The sequence below is a fragment of the Mchenga conophoros genome, linkage group LG15 (genome assembly GCF_057382185.1).
Source record: "Mchenga conophoros isolate Kocher_MC1m ecotype Shallow Benthic linkage group LG15, M_conophoros_male_GT1.1, whole genome shotgun sequence".
NCBI lineage: Eukaryota > Metazoa > Chordata > Actinopteri > Cichliformes > Cichlidae > Mchenga > Mchenga conophoros.
The window spans coordinates 4,411,460-4,439,219 of record NC_140540.1 but is presented as its reverse complement, the minus strand read 5'-3'; the positions used below and the strand labels follow the sequence as shown (position 1 = coordinate 4,439,219).

At 42.3% G+C, this 27,760-nt stretch overlaps 1 protein-coding gene across 7 annotated transcripts in view; it reads left to right on the top strand.

Moving 5' to 3' along the window:
- Positions 1–27,760, top strand: part of klhl29 (kelch-like family member 29) — a 255,603-nt gene that overhangs the window by 25,476 nt on the left and 202,367 nt on the right. Inside the window, exon 1 of one of the 7 annotated variants that reach the window (XM_085248105.1) lies at positions 26,824–26,839. The exons of the other annotated variants lie outside the window; for them this stretch is intronic. The gene's annotated coding sequence lies outside the window, so the exon portion shown is untranslated. Of the gene's footprint in view, positions 1–26,823; positions 26,840–27,760 lie in introns of those variants that run through there. 7 annotated transcript variants of the gene reach the window in all.

The window sequence follows — 27,760 nt, the reverse complement described above, 5'->3', positions numbered from 1 at the left end:
AATTGTGACGGGGTAGTGTAGTCCCCAAACTGAATGTGGGAAGCTCCAGCCATGACTATTTAACACACATAAACATCACACTTAGCAACGCATTTATCTTCAGTGACTAAAAGTCCAGCTAGATAGAATCAACAGCTGATACTAGCTAGCTCGCATCACAGTCAGCACTCCTGATATATCCTCCACCTCCCACTGGATGAAAATTGGTTGGGGGTCCCTTCCGTGGTTTAGATAAGATGGCAACCACTAACTGTGAGAATTAATCTGGGTTCTTGCAGTGCTCTGTACACGTAGCTGTACTTGTCAGTGTGAATGCACTCAAAATAGCAAGAATGTGCAGGCAGATTTGAGACAGAGGGCACGACTCCATCATTCTGAGATTCAGCACATCCAAAGTCAGAAAAAAGACTCTTAAGGGAGATGGTTTAATTATAATTTGAAAGAGCAGTTAAGTTCTCATCCTCTGTGTATACCCCTTCTCTCTCTTTCTCTCAGTCTCTAACTCCGGGTCTCTACACCACACCAAATGTCTGGTTACTGGTGTAAACTGGTTCGCTTTCAACTTATTTTGATATTTTAAAATGTGAATGGGGAGAGGTGGGACCAAATAATTAAGAGCTGAATCTCAGCAGGTTATCTGTTCAGGTGAATTCATGTTTACTTGAATGTTTTTGTTTTTTTTTTCATTTACTTGAATAAAACATACCAATAAATATAATTTGAGGCAATAAATTATCGAGCAAAGGTTAAATGTCTCTATGATGAGTTTATCATCACTTGGAAAGACTCGACCGTTTGAAGTTTGCTGCCTCAGTGAGCCACCACATTAACCAGTTCTCAACCAGCTTCTGCACAGAGCGCTCCACCAGCTCATCGAGGGTCTACAGAGCCGATTAAGGAGTACCCTCGCTGGACCATGGTGAAATGGTGGAGTTAGTCTGTCAAACCAAGAGATGGGTCTCACAACAGTGATCTGATGAGCCTGCTGATAGAGGAATAGGAGACAGGAAGAGCCCGTTCTATTTGCTGTTTATTTTACTAATTCACTCATGAATTATGGTGTACACATGTATTAAGCAGAGGAGTTGATTGTACAGTAGACTGATGCAGAAACAAAGACATTTTCTACCAAATTTCATGGTTCCTGGAACCACGATCCAGGCTTCTTTTAAAGTAATCTATCATGTCCGCTCAGTTAAATGGATTTTAACACATTTAACCTTCCTGTGAGGACGAATGCTGTTTTCTCCAATGTGTAAATAGAGCTCAATATGAACTCTGAACTCTTCTCAAAGTGCTAGTAGACTAACATTTTAGTTAGAAAGGATAAAAAAATGTTATATTGCAGTATGGACTACTTGGTAATTGAAATATTGAATTTCTAAGCATTTTTGAGTAATGCACTATGTGTGCTCAGAGTGTGTAGTGCAGCAAAATTATATACAAAAATATGATTAAAGAAGTGATGAAATAAACCAACAGATCAAACATCTATGAATGCACGGGTTCCTCATTTGCTGTTTTTTTTCTACGGTTGGATTTCCTCTATCTGCTTCACACCACCAAAAAGTTGAATCTGCTGTATTTTACCCCAGATATTATGTAATTTTTTTTATCCCCGTGGCAAAAATGCAGAACAACTTTTTAAAGTTTAAGATCCACTTTCTTATCATCTCTTGGGAATTAAGTTTTAGACATGCCCCGAGTGATTTCTACACATCCAAGCAAAGAACTGACAGGGTCACCAACCTGTGAGCCTCAGTCCCTTCCCCTCACATTACACCCGTGCCATCAACACTTTCTTCTTTTTTTCCACTCACTTTTTCTTTTAAAACTTCTTTTTTTTTTTAACCAAATCAGGCACTTCTGGGTGGAGAGAGCCTCTTGTTTAGTTGTGAAAAATCAATAGCCATTACAGGAGGGAGAGAGAAAATGAAAGAACATGCTCAAGAGGGCGGGAGACAGACTGCTATCCCTGTCAGTCTGACCCTGCCTGACGGCTGTCATCTCCCTTAATTGCTTTGCTAATATCATCCCCGCTCAGCCTGGATCTAGGTCAGCAGGGCCCCTCTGTTGGAGCTGACTTGAGGCTGTCCTGCTTCATGATCTCTCCCGCTGTCTGCCTTTTTCTTCTCCCCCCTCCATTAGGGCCATCTCAATTAAAATAAAAACACACAGTAGGAGAGTGAGGAAAAATGCATTGTTTCTTGTTCTGATATGACCCTCGTTTGAATTAATCCAATCAGACACATTTTTTCCTGGCAGTAGATAATCATTTATGCACCCTGCTCTATTCTGGGAGGGGAAATAGACTTGCCAGAATGAACCTTTTTATGTTTCCCTCAGGTGATGCAGGATCTGCTTTTTCTTTGTCTGTCGTTCTTTCTGCCGTTTGCACCTTTAGGTCAGAATACAAAGCTTCTTACGGTAGTTACAGAGAAGCTTAACGCCGATAACTTTGGCTTGTGTTTCCGATTTGTTTAACACGGCGATTTTTATAATGAAAGCATTTGAATCATTTTTGTTTCACAGTTGCAAACTGCCTATTTTGGCTCAACGAGATTGAACCGAGTAGATTTAATGATGGTGATTTATTAAAAGTGAATAATTACAGCTGCTCTTGAGGACAGTTGTATTTAAAAAGATAAAAAATTTATGAAAACTAATTTATTTAAAAGCAATAAAAACAAAGGATGAGGACGGACAGGATGATATCTAAAGCTGACGGATACATGAGTTTAAAGGTCAATACACATTTTTTGTGAATTAAAAATCTGATATATTGGCAGATATTTTTTCCCCACTAGTGATTCATGTAAGAAATAATAGTACTGTAAATATCAGGGATATGTAACTGAAGTAGATATGAACTAAAAATCACAAATAACAATTTATCTCAGTTTCAATTAATAAAGAATAAAAATTATTATTATATCCATCCATCCATCTCCTTCCGCTTATCTGGGGCCGGGTCGCGGGCAGCAGCCTAAGTCTACGTCTACACTAATCCAGATAAATTTGAAAATGGCGTTTTCGTCTAAAAACGCTCCGGGTCCGCACTGTTGTTTTCAAAAACGCTACGATCCTGTACGGCACATGCGTGAAACGTGAGACGATTCGACCTGCCTCATTTCCGTCTGCCGTTTATTTACTTTCCGGCTCTTTGAAATGTCGCGGCAAAATGTCGAGGAAAAGTGCCAAGTTTTATCTGGAGCTATCTGGAGCATGTGCAAACTGCTACTAACCTTTAATAGGGCTGTCAAAATTGAGAGCAAACAAAACAGCTGCCATCTTAGTTGAATTGGTCACATGACTGCATCATATGACTAAAATGTGTCATTGTTTTCCAAAGCCTCCGTTTTCGCTGTCCACGCTGCGACGCGCAAACGGCGTTTTCAAATGTATCCGCTTTGGAGAGCGTTTTCAAAAAGCTCAGTTTTCCAAAAACGCCGTCTCAGTGTGGACGAAAGCTCCACCCAACAGCCAATTGGATCGGTTGGTCTTTTTGTTTGTGGCATTTGTTTGTTTCTCTCGCTCTTTCTTCTCTGCCATTATAAATGCTGATATCAGTTAACCACAGATAGTTAGCTCCGACTGATAAATTGGCCCTGCCGATATATCGATCGGGCTCTAACGACATGTCATAAATGTGACATCAGCAGCATCATATGCGCTTCCTCTGTAAAATAAAGGGAAGCCCATTTCACTACTAAGGTGGTTTAATTGCGGCGTTGCTCACTCTTAAATCAGGCCAAAGGACTCGGCACCTTAATGGGTGTAAGGTGCATCATTTGTTTACATGTGAATTTGCAATCTTTATAAAGATTTCCTCTCTCTTCGTTTTTTCCCTACTTATCTCATATAACGTGGCTTAATGAAGTCTGGAAAGCGAACTGCAACCTAGTTATTGTTGCCAACACACCTCGGCACCTCGGTAACGCCTCGAATCATTTGATGCTCCAATTATTTTTACAATCAAGTAGGCTTGCATAACAAAACACTTTCTGCGAGGAGACTTGAATTTCGCTTCCAGCTTTGCTTGGCAAACTGTCCACTGGCTAAAGAAAGTGGGCACTGTGAGGCTGTGTGTTTGAGAGGAAGAAAGGGAGAACATTAGTGAGCGTTGGGGATGAATCACAGACCAGCTGTTTTCTGCCTTTGGGGAAAAATGGTAGTGAGTTTGAAACGGTAGGATTCAAGAGCAGCTTGTTGGTTGTTTTTCTTCATACCTTTTTCACCTTCACAAATAGTTTTATTAGCACCAAAGAGTGTTTCAGATTTGTTGTTGTATCAAGCTTTAGACTAGTACCTGGATCTATTTTAATAGGACTGGACTAGGCATAGTGTCTGCAAATCCAAGTTTATACACTTGAACGCAACAAATAAAATGGAGAAAACATTGGGGTGTTTGAAAGCTTTTCTCGCTAGTCTGCAGCTTTTCTATTGTTTGCATCTCCAGTCATGGCTACAGGCAGCCATTTTAGCACAGACAAGGGACGAGGAACTAGTAATTGTGTCAGCAGCAGCGGCTCTCAGCCAAGAGCTGCAGATACTTTGTACTTTTTCCCCCTGCTCCCTGTTTAATGGAGCGTGTGAAGGCCAAGGTGTGCTGCCCCGGCCCCAAGTCTAGGCTCGGTTCAAATGGCCTCCCGCACCTTCTCTGATAGGCACAGTGGAACAATAAACCAAAGGTGGAGCAGCTGCAGAAAGCATTAGTGTAAGGCCATTTGTTCCTCGCTCCCATTTCAGCCTCGCTGCCCTCCGTTTGCTCCCACAATAAGACCCCTATTTTCATGACCTTTCACAGAGCCTCGAGTTGCATTACTGCAATTTAGCATAAATGTACAAGTTTATGATTCACACATTTGGGTTTGGAAGCTACCTACAGTCTGCTGATCTCCCTTCATGAGACCAGAAGAAGGTTTTTTTTACAATATCTTCATTCCTTGGTGGGCTGTAATCTTGTGTATATTGGCCCACAGTTGCAGATTTCAAGCACAGTCCAAACTGCGCTTCCCTTCACCATAAAGAGTGGAAGTCCAGCTGTCACCCAAACTGTTTGGTTTGGAGGATCTTAGGGAGCTGAATAGAGGCAGACCCTTTGGTTAGCGCAAGGCCTGTTGTTTTGGAACTATTGATGGGAAAAATGCCCAGATTTCACAGATTTGTGGTGCCACTGTTCAGACCACATCTAGCCTTGTCATTAATGAGCTTTTGAGTCAGACAAATTTCTCTCTCGGTTTCATTTTTCTCCATGTCTGCGTTTTCTTCTAACCAGCTTCCTTTCACTGAATTTCATTGTTCCCCAGCATACACCCCACTGCCGTCATGATAGCAAAGCCTTGACTTCATTACGGATGCCAAGTTTATTATCTATTTAAATATGCTGCACTTTAACTCAACACTATGTGAAGCAGATAAAATCAAGACGTCTGAGTGCACACACTCCTTTGTCAGTTCTGTAACAAAGGCTTGGCTTTTTGAAAACACTTTTGGTGAAATGGAAAATATTCTGGAGTGTTAGCAGCTGTCAGGCAGGGATGGCTAAAACCTGAACTCAAATCTCAGGTCAGTCCAAGTTTCGGTTAATTTAGGATGTAAATCTTTGCAGTTCTGACTAGATATGAGGTCTCTCTAAACGACGAGGAGTAAAGCCAATCGCTTTGCCAATCTGTCGAATTGTTTTCATCGTCTTCATGATAAATTCCATAAAAACTGTTGGCATCAAATCTGTTAACCACCTAGATTCTACACACCTAATATGGCTGCAACCCCTCCACGTGTGTTCATTAATATTAAGGACAGCTGAGAGGGTAGTAACCCTCAAGATCTCCATATAAAGCCAGGCCTAATTAATCTATACAAGAAAGAAAGGCATTAAAGCTAAGAAAAAGTAAGTAATCAGTCCTTTTTGGCAGGTTTATAGTGCAGGATTAGATTTAATTAGGCCTTATTTTTTTGTAGAGGCCTTTTTTTCTGTGTTGTTTAGTGAAAACTCCCTTAAGACTACTGTGAAATAAACATGTTTGCCCACTGGTGAATCTTCAGTTAGCCTATTTTTATTAGCGTGTTTGTGAATGCCATAAAAGTTTGTTTTGCACTGTTAACGCTTTTGGAAAAACTTCCATCCTACCAGAAACTGTTCTTCGCTGGGATAGTATGAGATGTTGCGTGATCGCCAATATTGTGCATGCTTTTGTGCACACTTGCACATCTGCATTTAAAATTTCATGAAAGACCTAAAGGACAAAAAGCAGTCAGGCCATTACAAGAACCAAGAAGCGGCTTTTTTTTTTTTTGTTCACATCTATGGGGTGGTGTACCATGAATTCATCCGCAGGTTCAGGTACTGAACACTGAGGTCTGCTAAGCTATCCAACGTAATGCATTACTGTAAATACATTACATTTTTCAGTAATGCACAATGTAATCCATTACTGTACAAAGTAATTACATTAAAGTAATGTAATTATAGTACACAGGCAATTCATTTATCTGCACACTGCATTGGGAAGCATCAGCACAGACTAATTTGCTAATGCAAAATAGGGCTGCCACGACTAGTCACGATTATGTCGACTATTAAAATCGTCGACGACTAATTTAATAGTCGACGCATCGTTTGAAGCTTTGTAAGATCACAAAGGACGCAGGAATGAGTAGTAGGATTTAAGAGTGTAATAACGGACTGAAACAGAAGATGGCAGCACTGCATGTACAAGGATGCCAGCTGCCGTTAAACCCCGAAGAAGAAGCTGTGTCCCAGAATTCATAGCGCAGCCCAGCGCAGTTGTCAACAATGGCGGCAGCTAGTAGTTTTAACTTTACTCTTATTATTCTTTCTGGGTCACAAAATAAACGTTTAACATATTTTCAGGCGAGAATGTAGCTGTGGAAACCTCAAATATCTGCTCAGTTTATCAAGCCACCACATATTTTCAAAAGCGCTCTGACGTTTTCGGAGACGTCTGTTACCCACTAGCTCGTTAGCTAGGCGGGGGCAAGGCTAACTAGAGCCGTGAGAACACCTGACTCCCGGCAAATCGTTTTCAAACCCACCGCCGTCTTTCGCTAGTCAGGTTAAACATATATATAAGTCACTTAGATAACTTAAAAATGTTATTGTTTGGCTTTCTTTAGTATTTTATTTGTTCCTGAGTAAATCGGTTTGGCTGAGATTAAAGTTAGAGTTTTTGCACAGCTAAAACTGTCAAGCAGACAGCTGATTATCAGAAGTGTGAGACGCTGGAGAATATACTCCGGTGTCCTGTTATATTTTAGAAAGCAAGGAGTTTATTAAACTTCACCGAAACAATCTGCAAATTTCATTAAAAATTAATAAACTACCATCTTGTCTTTATTTTTAGTTAGCACAAACACTTCAAGCTGTAAGCTAATGATAGTTATATAAGACCAGATGCTGCTGGTGCAATAAGCTGTACGCTGTACGTCCAATGGATGATGATCTGATTAGTCGACTAATCGCAAAAATAATCGGTGACTAGTCGACTATCAAAATAATCGTTTGTGGCAGCCCTAATGCAAAACCAGCCAGAAACTTAAAGTGATGTTAAAGCTGAGTGTATGCTGACCCCAGCGCAGCAGCCAGAGCCTGAACTTCAACAGGTATCAAAGGCAGTGATGTCTGCTAAGGCTCGCAGCATTGTAGCGTCTGTTTTTACCTGCACCTGTTTCTTGGGTAGAATTACCTTTAATCTCTCTACTCATTACTGAGAGTGTGTAATGCATTGCTTTTCTTTGAGTTACAACCCCAAATCTGGTCCTGAGGCATCTGAGGGTGGTACTGCGGTGCAAACGACTTGAACCTGAGCGTGCGTCAGCTCACAGTGTGTATATTTTGACTGTGTCAATGCACTTGATCCTCCTGACCCACTTTTTGTGCCGGATTTACAATTTCTGTCTCTTCCAAAATTAAATTGGATTTAGTAGATCGCCATTTTGATCCAGTTGAGGAAGACCGTCTATGTGAACTTGACTTTTTAAGAGCCTTCCAAACATGGGATCAGAATAAAGTTCCAGCAGACTAGTTGGAAGGGGATGGGGACCAACTTTACCAAATTCTCGGTGTGTCTTTTTGCTCCCTAAGTCTTTGGGCACGCCTCCTGCATTGAAACAATGATGGAGGTGGTCATGGCAGCTACTCTGACTCTAACTTGTTACGTGCCTGAATTCCTTTATTGCACTGGGCTAACAGTTGCTGTCGGGTTGTTGCTTTTCAATAATGTGCTACTGATAATTGTTTTAAACAATAATTATAACTAAATTGAATCCAGTCTGTAATCTGCCGCGTTTTGCAGGCAAAATGAAACAGTTATGAAACTTGTCCTGCTGCGACAGTGTTCAAACCAGAAGACTGCAGACAGCAGAAGTCCAGGAAATAGTGCAGGTGTTTCCAGCACATTGTTTCATCGCCGTCTGCTCTGTGCCCAGTGAGCACACAGACTGACTGTGTACTCATGTTGATTAGCCACAACAAGCCTGGTTGCCTTTTTTTTTTTTTTAACCATCTGCATGCCACAGGTTTTAGTGTTTGCCCCACACTCCCAATCCCATTCAAGAAGTGATTGCCAAAACAATCAGACAGTCGGATATTGACATGAACACACACGAGACTGAGTTTGTGACTCATATTCCCCCTTTGTGGCCCTGCATCCCGGTAAACAGATTTTTAAAGGTGTACTTGTTGATAGGTATCTTTAACACGGTGCAAGGCCAAAACCTCACAGGGGAAAATACACAGCGGCACCCAGGAGTGGATGAGATCACAAGGCTATATTGGGATGATCTTTCCATTGGTTTTTCAAATGGCTTCATTTCTTTCTTTCGGTTTTTTTATAGCCTGGATTGGCCTAGGTGTGTGTGTGAGTGTGTCTATAGCAAACTGTCAGTTATCACGTTTGACATCGGCAATTGACTCCCATCAGTCTGCAGATAGGAGTCGCTCCACCAACAAAGATGTGGGAATGAAAGAGGCATATTTTCTCACAACCAGCCCCAGCTCCCCCCTCCCCCCCGGCAGCACCTTTTTTAAGGATTTTGTGCTTATTCAGGCAATTCCGTGTTCTCTCGGATCACGTCGAGCTCCGGGCCGCGTTGTGCTAGAAAATACTCGAGACACAAGAGGCCAAATGAAATTGCTTCAATACCTTCTTGATTATTTTTTATGTGGAAAGGCGGGGGGGGGGGGGGTGCGCGTGGGGAGGGACTGTAGATAACCGGTCCCGACACTTAAGAGTGACATCAGCATTATCCGTCCTCATCTCTGCGCCTTTATTGAAACCGGAGAATAAATTCAGAGTTGGTTTCACTGCCGGCACGGCCGCCTGGGAGTAAACGCACTTGAACTATTGTAATAATCCACAAAACACTGCACAGCTAGAGGTGAGACGCTATCTAGTTCACGCAGCATAATGGTTTCACTCAGGACATCAAACTGTTCAGTCATTTAGCTGCCGGTGGTTGGCTGCTGGCCTCTGTCTGGAAAATATAGATTAAAAATCTTCATCCGTGTTGCAAAGTTTCACAAAAAACATTCTTTTCCTTCTTTTTTGTGTCAAGCTGCTGATAGCACACGTTTAGCTGCAGTGAAAACCTTTTAGATTATGTGGTTTTTATTTTTAGGTAAGTGTAGTTTTTAAAAAAGTCGCGCTGTAGAAATGAAAATGTCAGCCGGACCACTGCTTCACCCCAACAGGTATAATTACTGCCTAGTGGATGGATCTGACAAGTTGAAGTTTGCCTGCGAGTTTGTCATGACTCATAATTATTAGGGATGTAAAGAGGCAATCTGCAACACCAATGTTCCATTTTTGTGTCACCGTACATTTGGGCTGTAATCTCGAGGCTGACTCGTCCATTGTTCAGTTGATGTGCTCTCAACCAACCTGCTTCTTATGGACTTCACAACCATAGACTCACCTAAACCTTTTTTTGACAGCTGGCTACACTTTACTGAACTTCTGCTGAAAGCTGGCTCCAATATGGCACCATGTCAAAGAAATCAGAGTGTGGCTGCAGTTTTTAAAAAGAAGTTGGTAAAAAGTTGAGTTTTTGCATAACAATCCTATAACATATCAGCAGAAAACTGCAGGATAGCTTGTCTGTGTTTATTGCTTTTGGCTTTGAACGTACCAGAACTGGTATGTTTTCATACGTTTGGCACAAACGTCCAACCGCACCTCTGATCCTGACCAATCAACTTATGGAAGAGCAGGCCAACTCAAATTTCTTTGGTTAGCTGTACAGCCACAGTATTTATCCCCTCTGAGTGAGACTCATTAAAAGACACTGTCTCAGTGGTGATTTTATTTTTAGAAATTTGCCTTTGCCAGTTTTGAATCAGCAAGTTGAGGGTGTAGATTTGCAACGCATAAGAGCCTAACCGTGTAGATGAGTGACTTCTCGCGCTTTGTCACCTTCTTTCACACTCGCACACATTTCATATACTAAAGGTAAATATCTTCCTTCCCAGGCCAGTGTGGCGTTGACTGGGATTACTGTGAATAATGTGATGATTGTCAGAGCTTTGGGAAAATAGTGAAAGGTTGTTTACTGCCACACCAACAGTTTTTACAGTTGATTGCTGAACGTTGTTTGATGTTACTCCACTTGGAATTCTCTTTCACGCTTGAGTTGTCTGTCTGTGAGCTCTGTTACATTCCCTTTGGCATTTGAGGTCCAAAATGATTTGGAGGTTGTTACTTTTAAAAAAAGAAAGCACCAAAGTTTGTCTTTTTGCTTCTGTTACACTTTGTGTTGAAAAATGGACAATATAATGTTCTTGGAGTGAATCATGTAGATTATTGACCGTTTGGGCATAAAATGGTGTGTGTGTGTGTGTGTGTGTGTGTATTAGGGGTGCAAGGATACACAAAATTCACGGTTCGGTTCGATACTTTGGTGTCACTGTTCGATATGTTTTCGATACAAAAAATGTTCATGCTTTTTTAATTTGTCATTTATTAAAATTATAAATATATATTTTAACTCAAAAGTACAGTTTTTAAATGTAATGTTGCTGAAACAACATTAAATGTAATAAAAAAATTAATCTATCCGATCGAGAAATCACTCATCTTTGGAAAAGAGAGTTTATTACAGAGAAATGGCTCTTTCCAAAATAAAAGCTATACTATACGCTTCTTCTGGGCTATACTCTCAGCAGCATATTAAACATATCAGGTCCCCATAAGGAGAATCATGTGCTAACGGCTGTCTAAATGACTCGGGTAAAGTTTGTAGCATGCGTGCTTGTTGTTTTTGTCTTTGCACTAGGATGATGTCGTTGTAAATGTGCAGTCATATTCATTGTGTTCCCACTAGTGCTGTCAGCGTTAATCTGAAATGACGTTAACGCCACAACACGGCAAATCTCCGTTAACGAGCTACCGCGGATCGCCCCGTGCGTGGGGCTGGACGGCGTCAACACGTTAACGAGCTAACTGCGCTAACGCACTAGTTCCCACCAATGTAATTGAGCATTGCGTGGCACATCCGACATACAGTTTTACTTTTGTCCATGACGTGCTTACCTTCAGGGTCATACGTCACATGAAAACCAAAATAGTTCCAAACGCCAGATCTGAGGGTGGGGGAGGTTCAATTTGCCATGTTGCAACGAGCTTAGCTTCTGTCTTGCTAGCTTGTGTTGTGCTCAGTGGATCTGCGCTCAACAGTGCAGCCTAGGCGGAGTAGTCGAACGCAGACTCACTGAGCTCTCAACACAGACAGCATCGTCAGAAGAAAAGTTAACAAAATAAATTAAAAATTTTGTATTGTTCAATACATATGTGTACCGAACCGAAAGCACTGTATCGAACGGTTCAATATCGATACGAGTATCGTTGCACCCCTAAAAAATATATAAAATAAATAAATAAATAAAAATAAATAAATAAATAAATATATATATATATAATTTTTTTTTTTTTTTTTTTCCAGCAAAAATAACTTATCTATCATGGCATCAAGAAGTCATGCTTAATGAAGACAAATAAGGAGGAAAGGCCAAATTACATAAGCACTGGACTGTAAACTGGAGTGTAAGCAGTTCATATGGAATGATGAATCCAAATGTGACATTTTTGGTTTAAATTATCCTCATTTAGTCTGTAAAAGTATCAGGAGAGAGTGTCTATAGCCACCTGTAAAACATGGTGGAGACTGTCGTGCTTCTGAGCTGCATTTCAATAAGTGGTGTTGGGATCCTGTCAAAATGAATGCAGTAATGAACACGGAAAAGTGCAGCCAGATATTGATTTGCCATGCGATACCATCTGGAAGGTGTCTGATGAGCAACAGCTTCATTTTCCAGCATGACAATGATCCCAGACATGCTGCCAATGCATACCTGGACAGAAAAAAGCACGCAGTGGAACAGTATCAGTCATGGATCGGCCTCCCCGGAGTCCTGACCTCATCATTGCTGAAGCAACGTGGGATCATTTTGACAGAGAACAAAACAAAAGGCAGCAAACATCCAAAGAAGAACTTTAAATGTTCTTCAAGAAGCCTGGAGAACTGTTCCTGAAAGCTGCATGCACATATTGGTCCTTAACAAAATGTTTTAGAGCTCCCAGATAGAATAACGTGAACCTGGGGCCAGTGTCTGCAGTTTCCAGACAATGCCGGTTCCACCAGCAGGTCAACATATTCAGCAAGTGAGTCATCATCTCCACTTCGAGCATCCACATTCAGAAATTTCACATCTTTAAATTATGCTTGACACTTAAATAATTAATTGAATTAATAACATTTTAATAAATCTCTTCATCCTCACCTTGAATCCCTCAGATCTGATTCACTGTGCCTGTTAAATAATAGAGCAAGTGAAATCTATGCAATGACCCCCCAATTTTAAAATTTCAGTGTTACTTATGACACAGACAGAGAACTTGAGCGAATGTGATATTTAATAAATGAACAACAGAGTAGTTCTTTTTTTCCCAAAGTCTGCAGGTCATGTTAGATAGATGTGGCTGAAATCATATTTTATGATTGGGCTAATTAAAGTGGCCAGTCATTTTTTATGTCTGTGGCAGGAAGCTTTACTACCTCGTTTGGGGCGGACGGGGAGTGAGACACTGTGGAAGGACAATGAGCTTCCTCCATTACTCAAGTCGTCCTCGTATTTTTTCTACCAGCGACCAGTCAAACAACCTTTACATATAGTTAAGTTTAAGATCTCCATGGCAGCTCTCTGCTTGAAGGATACTCTATTTCTGTCTCATTAACCTGACGCATGAATCAAAAACCGCAGCAGCTATTACTCTTCAAGAGCTTAGCATATATATCATTCTTATAATCTTGATGGATTTGTCGTAAATGTTCTTATAATACATATTATGAGAAAAACGGTGAGTCAGGAACTCTTGCCGTTTATTAATAACTAATTAGTGATTCCACTAAAATGTGTTTATTGCGTAATTAATTACCACCATCACATTATAGCTTGTTCTGACGAGTCCATAGACTTTCCCACTCAGGTCTGTGCAGCTGCGTTGCTTTATTTTCCCCATGGTTGTGATTTGATATGAGATTCACTAGACAATTTCCAGTTTATTACTGCTGTGTCCAGGTAGTCCCTGATAAGATTACCCAATGTCTATGAATCATTGCTGGAGTGTGTTTGAGGTGCCGGTCAGCGGCTGAACTTGTATATCCCGGATTGTTCACCAGAGCGAGCACCGTGCCCTTGCGACACGAGCAACGCTTTGCAGAAACTGCCCCCCTGACTGCCGATCCGGGGCCTCTGTGATAACGTTGTGCTTCTGTTTCGGGTTTGGGTTGAGCACACGGGTGTGCGATGATCCCTGAGCTGTGGAGGAGGCAGTGATATGCCTGTGGGGGAAACACTCTAGAGCCCCAAACCCAATTTCCACTGAAAGATTGAGGAGGCTAACGTGCTCTGGGCAAGGCGCTGGACTCCCTTTTTTGCCCCTCTTCTTGTCTTTTAATCACATCAGGCTTTTAATTCTTTCATGAACTAGTCTCAGACCTTTTTTAACCTTTTATGAAGAGCAGGCTGATGTGAGAGCTGAGCAGAACTTGGCAAATTGCTGCACTTTTAAAGGAGAGTTTTGTCTTACTTTTAGTTCACCACTCAAAAAAATAAAGCATCCCTATTTAATCAGAGTATAGCAGTGAAACTTCTGGGATATTGATCTGGTCAGTTAAGTATCTGAGGGGGTTGTTAATCATTTTCAGCTGCTTTGGTGTTAATGAAATGAACAACAGGTGCTGTAGAGGGTCAACCTCCAAAACAGGAATGGAGGACACTGTCATTTTTTTCCCCCTCCTCATCTTTTCTGACAGTTTTTTTCACTAGTTTTGCATTTGACTAGGGTCAGTGTAACTACTGATGAGCCGATACCTGGACCCTACAAAGGTTGCGCAGGTAGTCCAACTCCTCCATGGTGGCAGACACCTGAGACTGTGCAGCCTGCTCCAGATCAACGTCCATCCTCTCATTAGGAGCATTCCCAGACAAACACACAAGCATGTAGGAGCCATAGAAACTACTGAGAACCATTATGACTTGCTTCATCAAAATGGGCTAGACTAGAATTATTTCCCCTCAGTCATGAAAGGCTGATGGGGTATTGTGGTCAACTCGGAGGGCAGGAGATATGGACATCCAAGTTTGTGATGCAGTAACTCGAGAATGAGACAACGTAGGATAGGGCTGTTCGATATAACGATATGTAGCGGATGACGAAATGAAAAAGTCTGTTTCATTTTACGCTATTGTTTGTTTCATGGTGTCGCAAATTAAACTGTTTACGGCAATATTTTTTCATCATTTTGATGGTCACTGTAGTGGCTGTATTAACCCTTTAAAGCCGGTCGGAGCGGGCACGCTCTGTTTTGCGTAACTATTTTTAAATCCCGGTAGCTCTGCAACCACATAAGCTAGCGCAATAATTTTTTTTGCATATGAAACCAGAGGAGTTGTACTTACATCTTATGCCATCAGCTTGTCCTCGGTCACAGTTTCCTTCCACATATAGCTTTGCAAAAATTGCATAAAAAGCGCTTGCAGCAACAAAAACATAATATTCCAGAAACACGCTTTGCCGATCCGATCAGCTGTTCATAACACTTCCTACGTTGGAATAGATGTCAGCGTGAACTTTTGCATGTCCACCATTACCTGCCTGAAACCGGAAGTGACGTCATTTTCGCGGAAATGTAGTTTTTTACCATCAGAGCCTCATGAGCCTATACTGGTGTTTTTAAAAGTTATCTTTGACTTTATGACTTTCTGTGTCGTTTCTGGGATGCTTAGGACTCATATTGCACTGCTGGAAATAGTTTATTTTGATGCACATGCTACTTTTTTGCAAATTTGCAGTATAATATTTATTTTCGTTTTTCCTGCAGTATATAAAAATTGGTGTATTTCAAAAATAAAATTATGAAGACACTCAAAAAAATTTCCTGTGGTAGGAAACTATTTTGTGCAACTTTTTTGTATTTACAGTTTTGAGGGATAAGCTTCTTAAATTTCTCTAACTAGAAATATATGTTTAAAAAGCAAAAACAATTTTCAATTTTTTTGTAGTTTATTGCACTTTTTTGCAATTTATGTAATTACTATGCACTTAATGCAGACATATTATTAAAATCTGGGCTATAATGGTTGTGTTGATGTATAGCAACTTGAAATGCTCCCAAAAATGGAACTACAGCATGTAAAAATATAATATAAGCTCTGGCGGACTTGGTTCTATGGTAGGTCTTAAAGGGTTAATTAAAGTTCTCTCTTTCTCTTATATTTAAAATAACAACACTACAGACAGATCAGTGACTTTTTTATGCGTTGTCATTAGCAACAACGACAGTAAACCCAGCTTGTGGATCCGCCGTCTGCTTGTTTATTTTCCACATTAACCTTTCACTATAAAGCTGAAGATCCTGTTGAGATTTTTCAAAATAAACTGAAATGATGAGAAACAGAAGGACCAGTCCAAACAAATCGAGGACCTTATTCCTAAACGAGGGGCTACCTCTGTACCATCGACGTGGTTGGGTTATGAAAAGTCTGACACGGACCAGAAAATTGTACTATGCAAGTTATGCAGGGAACCGGGAACACGACAAACCTCTTCTACCACCTACGCAAGAATCACGTGAAAGAGTTTACGGATGAGAAGCAGAAAAGAGCCGTCAGGTGCTCAAAGTAAACCTTAGGCTCAAATGTTAGAACAGGCTGTTCCCAGCAGCACGCCGTCTAATAAATACTTACAAAAAAATGGCGGCCGTTTCAACTTATGTCTAAAAATGTATAGCTTCATGCATTGGTCAAAACAGTTGACTCCAGGTACACGAAGCCCAGCTGAAAACACTTCACACAAGTCGAGTTGCCCAAGATGCAAAGAATTTACAGAAAATGTAAAATTTTTGTGATATATATCGTTGTCAGGACGATAAATGTCTTATATCGGGATATGAGATTTTGGTCATATCGCACAGACCTAACGTAGGATTGCATCCCAGTGATTTTGAGCTCAAGAGCTCAACGTCAGAGGTCAACTGGTGTGAAAATGACCTAGGGTCATCCCATAAATGAATCCTTTCGCTTTGATTTTCGAGGTGTCTTTGAATTCAGCTCTCTGTAGGCTGATAATCTTAATTTCCCTCAAATGATGCGGCATCCTTTCATTCCTAACACATTACCCAGTCAATATAAATGTAGATATCCAGCGATTCCCATTGAGATCCGATGTGTTTTCAAAATGTTAATTGCATGTTGTCGAATTGTCTGATGGTTTAACCCTCACGCATGTACATCCACACATACACAAGAAACTAATGGAATATATATTTTGCACTGGAGACAAACTAATCAATAGAAAGCGTCTAGTCTTCTTATTGATCATAAATGTGTTAATGTGTTTTTCACACTGCTCTGCATGTGCTGCTTTAGGCTACACGTGATGCATGTCAGCAGACAGGGACCATTTTTTACATCTTTCAGTGTCTCACATTGAGCTGCAAGGAGAGCTATTTGTCCAGTGTAAATAGATGGATCCGATTTTGGCTTCCATGTTTACATCATGCTCCGCTTGTCTTTGCCGGGCTCTGTGCACCTAATCCTGACAGGTGAAAATGTTGCCTGTGTCGTCCGTTGGGGCTGTTGCGTGCAATGGCGATAAACTGTGTGAAATCAATAAGCTTCCATTCTCGCCTATGCATGCTTTCCTACCTTTTAACTTCTAAAGGTCACGGGCCGACTACCCTTTACCCCGTCAGCGTTTGGTCTTTGTGTAACGCCTGGGTCCGCAGAGCGCAGTCTGCCTGCAAACGCTGCACAATCACCGTCGCCGCCGGCCCCTCTTCCTCCTATTTTGACTAGCTCCGAGATGTCTCGGAAGATGGATGGTTCTTACGTCCTTCACTGGTTTGCAATAAGTGCTGCCAAACCCTCCCTCCTATCCTCCACGTCGAATCACTATTCTCTGTTTGATGGCAGGCAATTACTGGAGATTGTTTCTTCTTTGTTGTACATGCCAGTTGGCACCGTGCCCCTTCTTTTCTTCTTGAAAGCTAGTGTCCTGTTTTTCTAAGTGACAGACGCACAAAGCATGAAGATGAGCATGATTTGACTTATCAAGCACGGAGATTGATAGGTGGTTTATGAGTAAATACAGTCAAAATTGCTGCATGAAATTAGTTGCCTTTCCTCGTGTATAATCTGCAGACATTCTGAAAGAATAATTATTGTTTATATTGATGGTTGGGTGTCTTGTGTTGAACACAACTGGCCGTCAGTGTCTGGTGTTTTTTTTGTAGTTGTTTTTTTAATTTATTTACCGCTTCATGTTTTGCGACTCGCGTTCTCGGTGTTTGAAGAAACTATTTGCTACGCTGCTCTTTGGTTTTTTGGGGATGTGTTTTGTTTAAGAAGGTATTAATAGTGCAACTTACTCGCAATAGTTCAGCCAATTATGCAGGTTTATTCAGATTTGATAAGAGCCTTTAATTAAAAGGAAAAAAAACTTTAATCTTCATGGAAAAATAATTAGATCAGTCTCAAATCCAAACAAACAATGATGAGCTTAACCGGGAGCATGCTCTCTCGTGACAGATTTAAGGTGTTTCCTAATCAAACATATCATTTTCAGACAAAAAAATACATGCAGTATTATTTGGCACCTGTAAATGAGGGATATATATATTTATATATGACCTGTGGGGAATGTGAGAGAGATGATGCAAAGCGATAAAGAGTTGCGGCTTAATCTGATGCATGGAACGACCTTGGCATTCGTATCAAAAGATGTGGGGGAAATAATCAGAGGCAACATGCCCCTGATGGCAGCACTGCAAACAATGAGCATCACTGATGCTGGGAGTGTGTTAGAGAGATGTGCTTCAGTTGCTCTCTTGTTTGTTTCCCCGAGTCCATTTTGGCTCCGCCTATAGCCGACAGGGGTCGCTCATTAAAAACGTCTCCGCGCCCGCCGAACTTCAGAGACAAAAGCTTCTCCTGTATCATTTGTTTGTTTGCACCTATGAAATAGTAGATTTCTGCACTAATATTGTTTGTGTTTAGTTTGGGAAGGAAGAAGGAGGGAAAAAAAATCAATATCAAAGCCTCTCATTCAGTTAGGGGAAAAAATAAGCAGCATATGTAGCCTAGAGAAATGACAAAAAAAAAAGTTTAAGCAATATTCAGCAGCAACGCGCCAGCCAATCGCCTTCAGTCTCTCTCACTTATTGATATTTGCTTGGCTCAAAGCAGCTGTGGTTTTGTTTGTTATTTAAAAAGCGGGGATGCAGGATGTTAACAGCGGGGATATAGACGTCACAGAGCTCTGCGGTGTTAGCAGTCACCCCAACAGTCTCGCTGACATTCAGCAGTTGGAAATGGCATTTGTGACATTCACTGAGTAAGAGTAATATATTCACCTCGGTTGGCTCATCTAGCCCTCACCAGAGCAGACAGCTGCTTTAAAGGCTATGTGCACCAAGTATTCTCACTCTGTCAATAGCTTTCTGTAGCCGGGCTGCATGACTTTATCACCCCACAATGGAAGGAAAAGCTAGCGACACACGACACATGCCTTATTTAGCTTTATGGGATGTTTTTGTTTTTGGAATATTATATATAGATATACATGTATAATGCACACAGTGGATTTTCACACAGCAGCATTTACAGGTTGTCTGTTCCCTTCTTCCCCCCGTTCTTTCTTTTATCACTTGGCTCCGTGGTAGACCTGCTTTAACCCGCAGCTAAATGTGAGAAGATGTGACAGTAGGCTATTACTTTCTGACATATTTCAATGCATATGCCAGTTAACATTTCACCGAAATGATGGACAGGGACGTGGCGCCGCATTCGGCTTGTCACAAAAAGCATTCCTTCAAAATTTTGTGTTCCTCATTTTAGATGACAAAATGGCAACTGCTGCCATTCTCGCAGTGCAGATGTGGAAGCCTGATGCCAGATTTTTTGAAATACTTTTTATTTACTGTCACCGTGGAGTGTGAAGCTTGCCTCCTCTGACTGTGGGAGAGGAAAACAGCCACTCACCTTCGGCCCCCAGAGGAGCACCCGATTCCCACTGCACCTGCACAGCTTTCAGGCTCAGTGATCCTACCAGTGCTTTACATGTTTAAATCTGCTGTGCTGACTTCAAGCTCTTAGGTTGTGCTTTATGAATAAACCTCATTTGCTCACGTCTTTGCACATGGATGCCTGGGATGACCATTTTTGCACAATCATCAAATGTGTTTTAGTTTTAAACAATAACGCAAATAAATACAAAATACAGTTTTTCAAATAATGATCACATTTTTTAAGGGAAAAGCTATTTAAACCTACCTGGCTCCGTCTGGAAAAAGTCATTGCTCTTCTTGTTAAGTCATAAGAACCTGTCTGTCAACGTTTAATATGCTAAAAGATTTCAAAAATCAACACATCATGGCACGATCTAAAGAAACAGCTGAGGAACAAAGACACTGACGTCTGGCGACGGAGCCAGACGTCAGTGTCCGGCGAGTGTCTGACCAACCAAAATATCAGAGTGCATCATAAACTCATGCAGGAGTTTCACAAAACAAGATCTAAAGAACTGCAGGCCTCAGTCAGTGCTCATGAGTCAACAATAAGAGAGACACTGTGGAAAAATGGAGAAAATATTCTGAAGGCTGATGAGACGAAAACTGAACTTGTTGGAAAGTTTAAGTCCCGTTACATCAGGCATAAAACTAACTCAGCATTTCATCGAACATGTCAAACATGGTGGTGGTGATGTGATGGTCCGGGGCTACTTTGCTGCTTCAGGACCTGGATGACCTGCCGTAAATGATGGAAACAAGAATTCTCCCGTCTATGAGGAAACCTCATCTGACCAAATGATCCACGGTCTTGTGACACAGTGAGGCATCTGTCTGTCTTTCCACAAGTCATGAGAATCTCTACTATCCTGCTACTGTTTTGGTCAGATTTCAGTGACCTGATCTTGGATCTTGTCCTGAACATGAAATAAAATCTCTCAGCTGTCATTAGTTTATGCATTGCAACCAGCTTATGTCAGGAAAACTTCCAAGTGTCTTGCAGGACATCCCACATGTGAAATGTGAAGCACCCAGAGCTACTGCGTCATTGACATTCTGGTTTCACATCAACGTCCAACACGGCAACATTATTTTGAAAAAGCATTCACTGCAGGTTTTGGATTGATTTCCCTCCTGTGGAGCCGTTGGTTTCTATTTGATTTACATTTGAAAACCTACTGGCAGAAACTTAAACTTTGCTGGAAATGGGTAATCCATCACGCTGAACATTTCATTACCTTTCATTTTTGTCAAAGTTAAAACTTCGCTCAGTCTGCTCCTCTGCTCCGCTCGCTCATTCATTGCTCCCTCTCAGCTGGGCCTCGGGACACTTACCAGTTCATGGATTGCTTTGCTCTTTTATCCTATTAGTTCAAAATCTGAGAGAAAAAACTCTTTTCGGTCTTGCTTATAAGCCTTAAGCTGCCACTCCTCTCAATTATCTGCACGGGAGCCAATTATGCTATAAACTATTCTTTTTATAAACCCAATTATCTGCATGTTTTGACAACTGCTTCCTGCTGCTGACACTAACAACTCCCTGACACCACCTCCTCTGTCACCATCCGGAGGGACGGTAATGGTCAAGAGTGCCACCTTAGGACACCTGTCTTTTCTTAACGCAACAAACCATCGTTCACATAATACTTTCCACAGCTTCCCAACTTTTTTTAAGCATTCAGATGTTAAACAGACACACCAAAAAAGAGAGCTCTCCTCGTATCACACAACACTAACATAGCCATACTCAAAAGGGAACAGACTTCTTCCGTGCAAATGGAAGTGGATATTTTAGGAAAGAAGGCATCCTCGCACCTACACCCATTCTTGTGTAACGTTTACAAACTAAAAAAAGAAATGTGCGGATTGATGCTCGTTTCTAAGTGCAAGAACTGATGACAGGAAGAAAATAGATCTGTGGGGTCTGTAGGTGATGTTCACAGATGATTCAGCCTTTCGGGATTTTTAATGAGAATTGATAACAGCCGTCTTCGCTGCCAAACCCGGCGCTGCCGATTCCCCGCTGCGCTCGAAGGACGTCAGTGCTCCCTGCAACGTCCGCCCTCCCCTCGCTTTCCACTCTCCTGCCTGAACACCCCGTAATTAGCCGACTCCCACATTTAATCAACACACTCATAGCTGCTGAGACCCTGCAAGAATAAATAGACTCGAAGGGATGCTAAAGACATGGATTTTCCTGTGGTCTCTGGCTCCATCGTGCTACTGCGGAGCTGTGATTGACTTGACACGTTCAAAAATCAGGGCTCGTCTGGCTACTGTAACGGAGGAGATTGACAGGGAGCACTATGAAAGCGAAAAAACTGAGCCCGGGATTACGCTCGCGGCACGGGAAAGCGGGGCTATTGTATTTACAAGCCGAGCATGCAGCCTGCGCTCTCCTTGCCCTCTCCCCATCCGGCTTCTCCACCGGAGGGATTGAGAAGGCGTGTAGAGCGGTGTCCGCAGAGGGTTCTCAATGCCGCCGTGCGTTTTACCGCTTGTAAAGCAATCATTTCCATCCCCACTTCCCTTGCTTACCCCCCCACCCCCCACCCCTTCCTTCTGTTCCCGAGACTGCTGAGTCAGCTCACCTTCATATGGAGAGTGGCTCCCTCAACCGAGACGTTATTGATTTGCCCCTGTTTGTAAGGGGGAAGTGTTCCCAAACCTCTCAGGCCAATTTTGCTGTGCTGCAAAGCCAGCAGGGCCTCTGGGTATTGGATTGAGAAAGGAAAATAACATCAACATCACTACCACACAGTCATGAACTCGCAGGCGGTCACATGCACGTTTAGACAAGCTGTTAAGCGTCGGACGTGTACGGAGCACGAGCGCGTAATTGCATTCACGGATGTGGATGGAGCCGCAAATGCAAAGCGGTCGTCTTTTCTGTGCGAACACAGATTTCTTGTTCTTGATTTAATAGAACGTGCTACACAGAGGCCGGCATCAGAAGCTACACTAAGTGCAAACTGCCATTTAATCAAATTTGCAAGGTAAGCAAGGCTCAGTTAGGTGTAACTGTTTCTGCCGTGCCACAGATTTGATCTTGTAAACAAAGTTGTGTTTTTTTGTTGTTTTTTCCCCTCCATGAGTCGTGCTAGGAGGGATTTTTTCCCCCAGCTCCCCCCACACACACTCTGACCCACCTCGCTCACGTTTTTTTTACTAGCACACTGTTTCACTTCAGTGTGGGCCCGGGCCAGTGAGCTACATCATTGCTTCATTTGGATCAAACTCTGGAGCTGAGGAGTCATTTATCTACATAGTGTGTGTGTCTAACCTTCATGCATCCCACTCTTTGCCACCAGGAGAAATCAATGGCATGGTGTAGAACAAAGAAGAGGGGAGAAAATAAAAAAAACCAAGGTTGAGATTTAAATAATTTATTTTTATGTTTCTGCTACACACAGTTCACTAGTTTGTATACACAATATGCAGGTGCTCTGTTCTTTTCTTTATGGTTTCATTGTTTCTGTATATTTCTTGTTGGATCCTCAGATCTACAGCGTGCGTGCTGGAAAAAACCTTAAAAATAACACTAACATATGTTTCTTAGAGACAGCCGCGCAACGAAGCTCTCGCATTTTTAAGCCTGCATGTTTATTTACCTCCTTTCTGCCCTGACATTGGATCTGATTGTTCACACTTTTTAGCCATTACCAACTTTGTCTTAATTTGCACCGTTCTTTATTTGTCTCTAAGAGAAGCACAGTGGCGCTTTGCCAGAGGAGAATGCTTTTATAAAAATGTCAAGGAGATTTAGACAGCTGCAAAATTCATGAAGTGGCAGTTTGCTATTATCAGCATGTCTGTGTGTGTCTAAACCGGAGTTTCACAAAACCTTCTCCAGTATCAAGAATTTGTTTGCTGTGTGTCTTCTGTGTGTGTGTCTTTCCCAAGAGTGACTGATGATATCTCACTAGACCAACACTGTCCTTCCTTTTGTACAATCTGCAGCACACACACACATACAGAGGTATAAGAACATACACACACCCCTGGTGTCTGGCTATCCTGTTCTCACATCTCCTGTGACTCTCTCTAGCTAGTACTGCTTGAGTGACAGCTCTTGGTTTGTCTGGGTATCCGTGGTTACAGCCCAGAGGCCTGTGCCGGGGGACCCAGACCTGTCAGCACTCTCTGAATCCTGAAACCGGAGATGGATGGCCGAAAGCCACCTCTGCCCTGAGCTCTGTGCTCTGCTTGTCTCTTCTCCTCCTTCCTCTCCTTATCCCAGACCCTTCTCCTTAACACACCCGCTGCTGGCAGCTCAATATTGCCGAGCCAAACGCGTCTTGCGTTACCTGTTTATTTTCAAGATCGGAGAGGAAAACCTGATAAACAGAGGACACGGTTCAGTTGTCTTTTAATGGTTTCGGGGACACAGCTGTTTGAATTATAAGTGATAGGTGATACAGCAGAAGCCGAAGGTTGAGCAGAAGTCAAGTTGCAGCATTTTGTTAGGACAGCTGGTTCGGTTAATCTTGAAACTCCGTGCTAACAACCCGGATCATCCGTCCCACAGGGGAACAGCAGTTACAACATATCGGGTGTCTGTCCGTCTTTGATGCCCCGCTGCTTCTGCTTTGACAGAGACACGTATGGCAGCTCTGATGCCAATATTGCCTCGGAGCTGCCAATGTAAGCCCCACAACCGATGGATTGAGACGAAAAGAGAAGAAGGGCGATGCTGGTGGGAGGAGAAGAGAACACAAGTGTGCTGGTGGTGGTGTTGGGTGGGGGTTGTTTTGGACCGCCGGAGGCTCAGACCGTTAAGGGCACCAGCACTGCTGCTGGAGTGATCTTTCAGCAAGCTAATGAGAATATTTAACATTTGCTGAGTCTACAGTGTGTTGGAAGTCATTCGTCACTCCATTGATTCAGATCTTGCTGGTATATGTTGAGTGCATAAAATGCCTGCCCTCAGGCATGAGGAGGATCGTCAAGTTGTATGTTCAGTGCAGAAAAACATGCCATAATACCTCATTAATTTTTAATCAGCCAATTAGAAGCTGAAGCATTGTGTGTTTCCAGTTTTTTAATTTTTTCTCTGCTTCTCTGTTTGGTTTTGCGCTGCTACAGAAACAAACAAGCAAAAAAGAAAAAAATTAAAGATTGTCACGACTATTTTAGTGCTTTATTTATCAATAAACAAAGATGTCAGATGGCTGCTGCTCGCTGAGCCTGGTTTTGCTGAAGGTTTCTTTCTGTTAAAAGGGAGTTTTTCCTCCCCACTGTTGCCAAAGTGCTCGTTCATCTGATTGTTTGGGGTTTTGTCTGTATTACTGCAGGGTCTTCACAATATAAAGCACCTAGAGGCAGCTGTTGTTGTGATTTAGGGCTATATCACTGGCTGGTGGGAAGGGACATTACAAGGCATGGAAAAGAAGTTGGCATGGGAATTCAAATGGTAAAATGGTAAATGGTCTGTACTTGTATAGTGCTTTACTTGGTCCTAAGGACCCCAAAGCGCTTTACACTATACACAATCATCCACCCATTTGCACACACATTCACAGACTGGTGATGGCAAGCTACAGTGTAGCCACAGTCACCCTGGGGCGCACTGACAGAGGCGAGGCTGCCGGACACTGGCGCCACCGGGCCCTCTGACCACCACCAGTAGGCAACGGGTGAAGTGTCTTGCCCAAGGACACAACGACCGAGACTGTCGGAGCCGGGGCTCGAACCGGCAACCTTCCGATTACAAAGCGAACTCCCAACTCTTGAGCCACGATCAGTAATGCCAAAGATGGGCAAAACCACAAACTTAAGCAAGTGATGAAGTTATCCGTCACTCCACGTCCAAGTGACGAAAGTCAGCCTGACCTCAGTGTGGCTGCCAATTAAGAATTATTAATTGATTGCTGTTGTGGACTGAGAACCTTCACAGACAAATTGATTGCATTATTATTAATCAACCAGCTACTATATAACTATTTCTAAAAACTAGAACTGCTTGTCAAAGGAGCTTGCAAAGAAAAGCGTCTGGACTTCTTTAAGTTACTTGAAGACGTTTCACCTCTCATCCGAGAAGCTTCTTCAGAACTGCTTCTGCTTGGAATTTTGAAAAATCGTGTCTTAAAATAAAACCCTTTTATCTGATATTTTGACTTTTTCTAAAATGGTTATTTGTCTTATAATTAATTTTCGGATGTGGGATAAAAAGAAAAAAAATCATAACTTGTACCTAGATCCACCGTGGACGTCGATAAGACTTCAAAGAAATGAATGCAAAACAAAAATTGTGCATGCCAGGTTGCTTAGCAACACATTTTGATATGAACACTGCTATAAAAGGAGCCTGAGCTAGCTAGATGTGACAGGTCGATGAATATATAGGCGGCTGTCGTTAGATAAAAGATGATTAATTACTGCAGGGCTGAACGGGCCACGGATGGGATGTTGAGTCGGGGCAGAGCGGGGGAGTGTGTGAACCCAGCAAACATGGTTGCTGGTCAAAACTGAGCACAGTACAGTCGCAGAACTGAACCGTGGGTGGACAGATTTTTATTGTTGTTCATTTTGTTTCATTATAATCATTATGGAGGAAGTAGAGAGTAATTCTTGATCACAAGCTTTTGCTTGCTAGAAGGTTTAATAATAGCATCTAGGTGGTGTTGAAACCCAAACCAATGTTGTAGTAACATCCACAACGTCGGTCCAGCTAAGAGAGACCAGGGCAGTTTGCAGGATGTGTGAAGCTCTGTGAGAATTGTAGCTTAACTCGGCTGAGAGTCCAGAGTGTGGAGAACTAATGAGAGCAAAAAAGAGAGAAATCCAGAGCAGAAAGCCGAACTGGGCCGGCTTCAGACCTGACGAGCAGAGCTGTCTGTGCCAAATTGAGAGGCTAACAAGTTGAGTATGGAAGAGAGCAAATTAAAATTAGATTTTTAGGAAACATCATTTTTGCTTTTGTCTAGGACACGTTAAAACATTGACCAACCAAAGGTAATCAAAAGTTTGTGCAAAATGTAATAGTGTGCCAACCTGGCTGATATTAGTTACATTGTGGCTAGCTGTATTTTACGCTCCTCTGTGACAGAACTGAACTCTTATATACACACACACACACACACACACACACCATGGATTTTTTAAAACTGAGCTGAGTGCCTTCCTTTGTGAGCTGTTACAGGAGGAAAAAAAAAAAGTGTGACAGAAAACCAAACATCAAGAACACATCGCTGAAGCCTTTCCAGTCTACAGTCGGGTCTCATTTGGCTTCCACAGTGGAGCACTGCAAAGGGTAGCGCTCTCTCTCTCTCTCTCTGTCTCTCTCTCTCACACACACACACACACACTCTTATCACCCGATAAAACCTCAAAGGGTTCTTCCACTTTCATATGCTTTGCTTGGTGACCTTCACAGCTTACATACACCCACTCAGAGAAGAATATGTAGCAACACGCGTGCTCACAAAAAAGACAAGATAGATAGCCTTTCCAAAAAACACATAAGAAGAGCCCATCTCCCATCTGCGTGACGTGTCAAACCGCTCAGTGACCGTGATGCGACCTTACTCAAAGCAGACAAACCAGCCGGCTCGAAGCGAGGTAAACGCGCGCGCGCCCGTGTGGCGTGCGCAGAGACTCTCATGTAAGCGCAGATAAACTGGTCCCGTAACCGAGTAGCAGCCTTGCACTCTGCCTGACCCCTTGCAGCGATGAGCATTACATGACCAGTGATGCTGAAGCAGCCCAGCTCAGCCTAGCATGGCACGGCATAGCTCAGCACAGGGACCCATGACTATTTAATGACCGTTTCCAGGGCACAGGCCTGGAAACATGCTTCCTCCTACTTCACTGTGTGCTTTTCTTCAGCCACAGAGAATCAAACCGTACCCCAGAGTATTAACATGGATGGAGGCTGACAGGCAGCATGGGAGACTCGGCACTTCACTGCTGGAGTATGATACAAGAAAAGAGAAAAAGGAGGCCACATGAGACTCTGATTTCTTGCATTGCCCTGCGACGATTCGGATTATTTTCAGTTTCCAGCTGAAGCTGAAACAACACCGGCTGCCGGTGACCCCACCACCGCCCCCGCCTCATCCATTTTTAATGGGATGTAACAGCAAAAGATCAATTTTTAAAAAGGAATTGTTCATTGCTAGCAGCATTTCTATTAATGAAGGAGTCTTCAGCAGGGCACGTTGTTGTTGTTGTA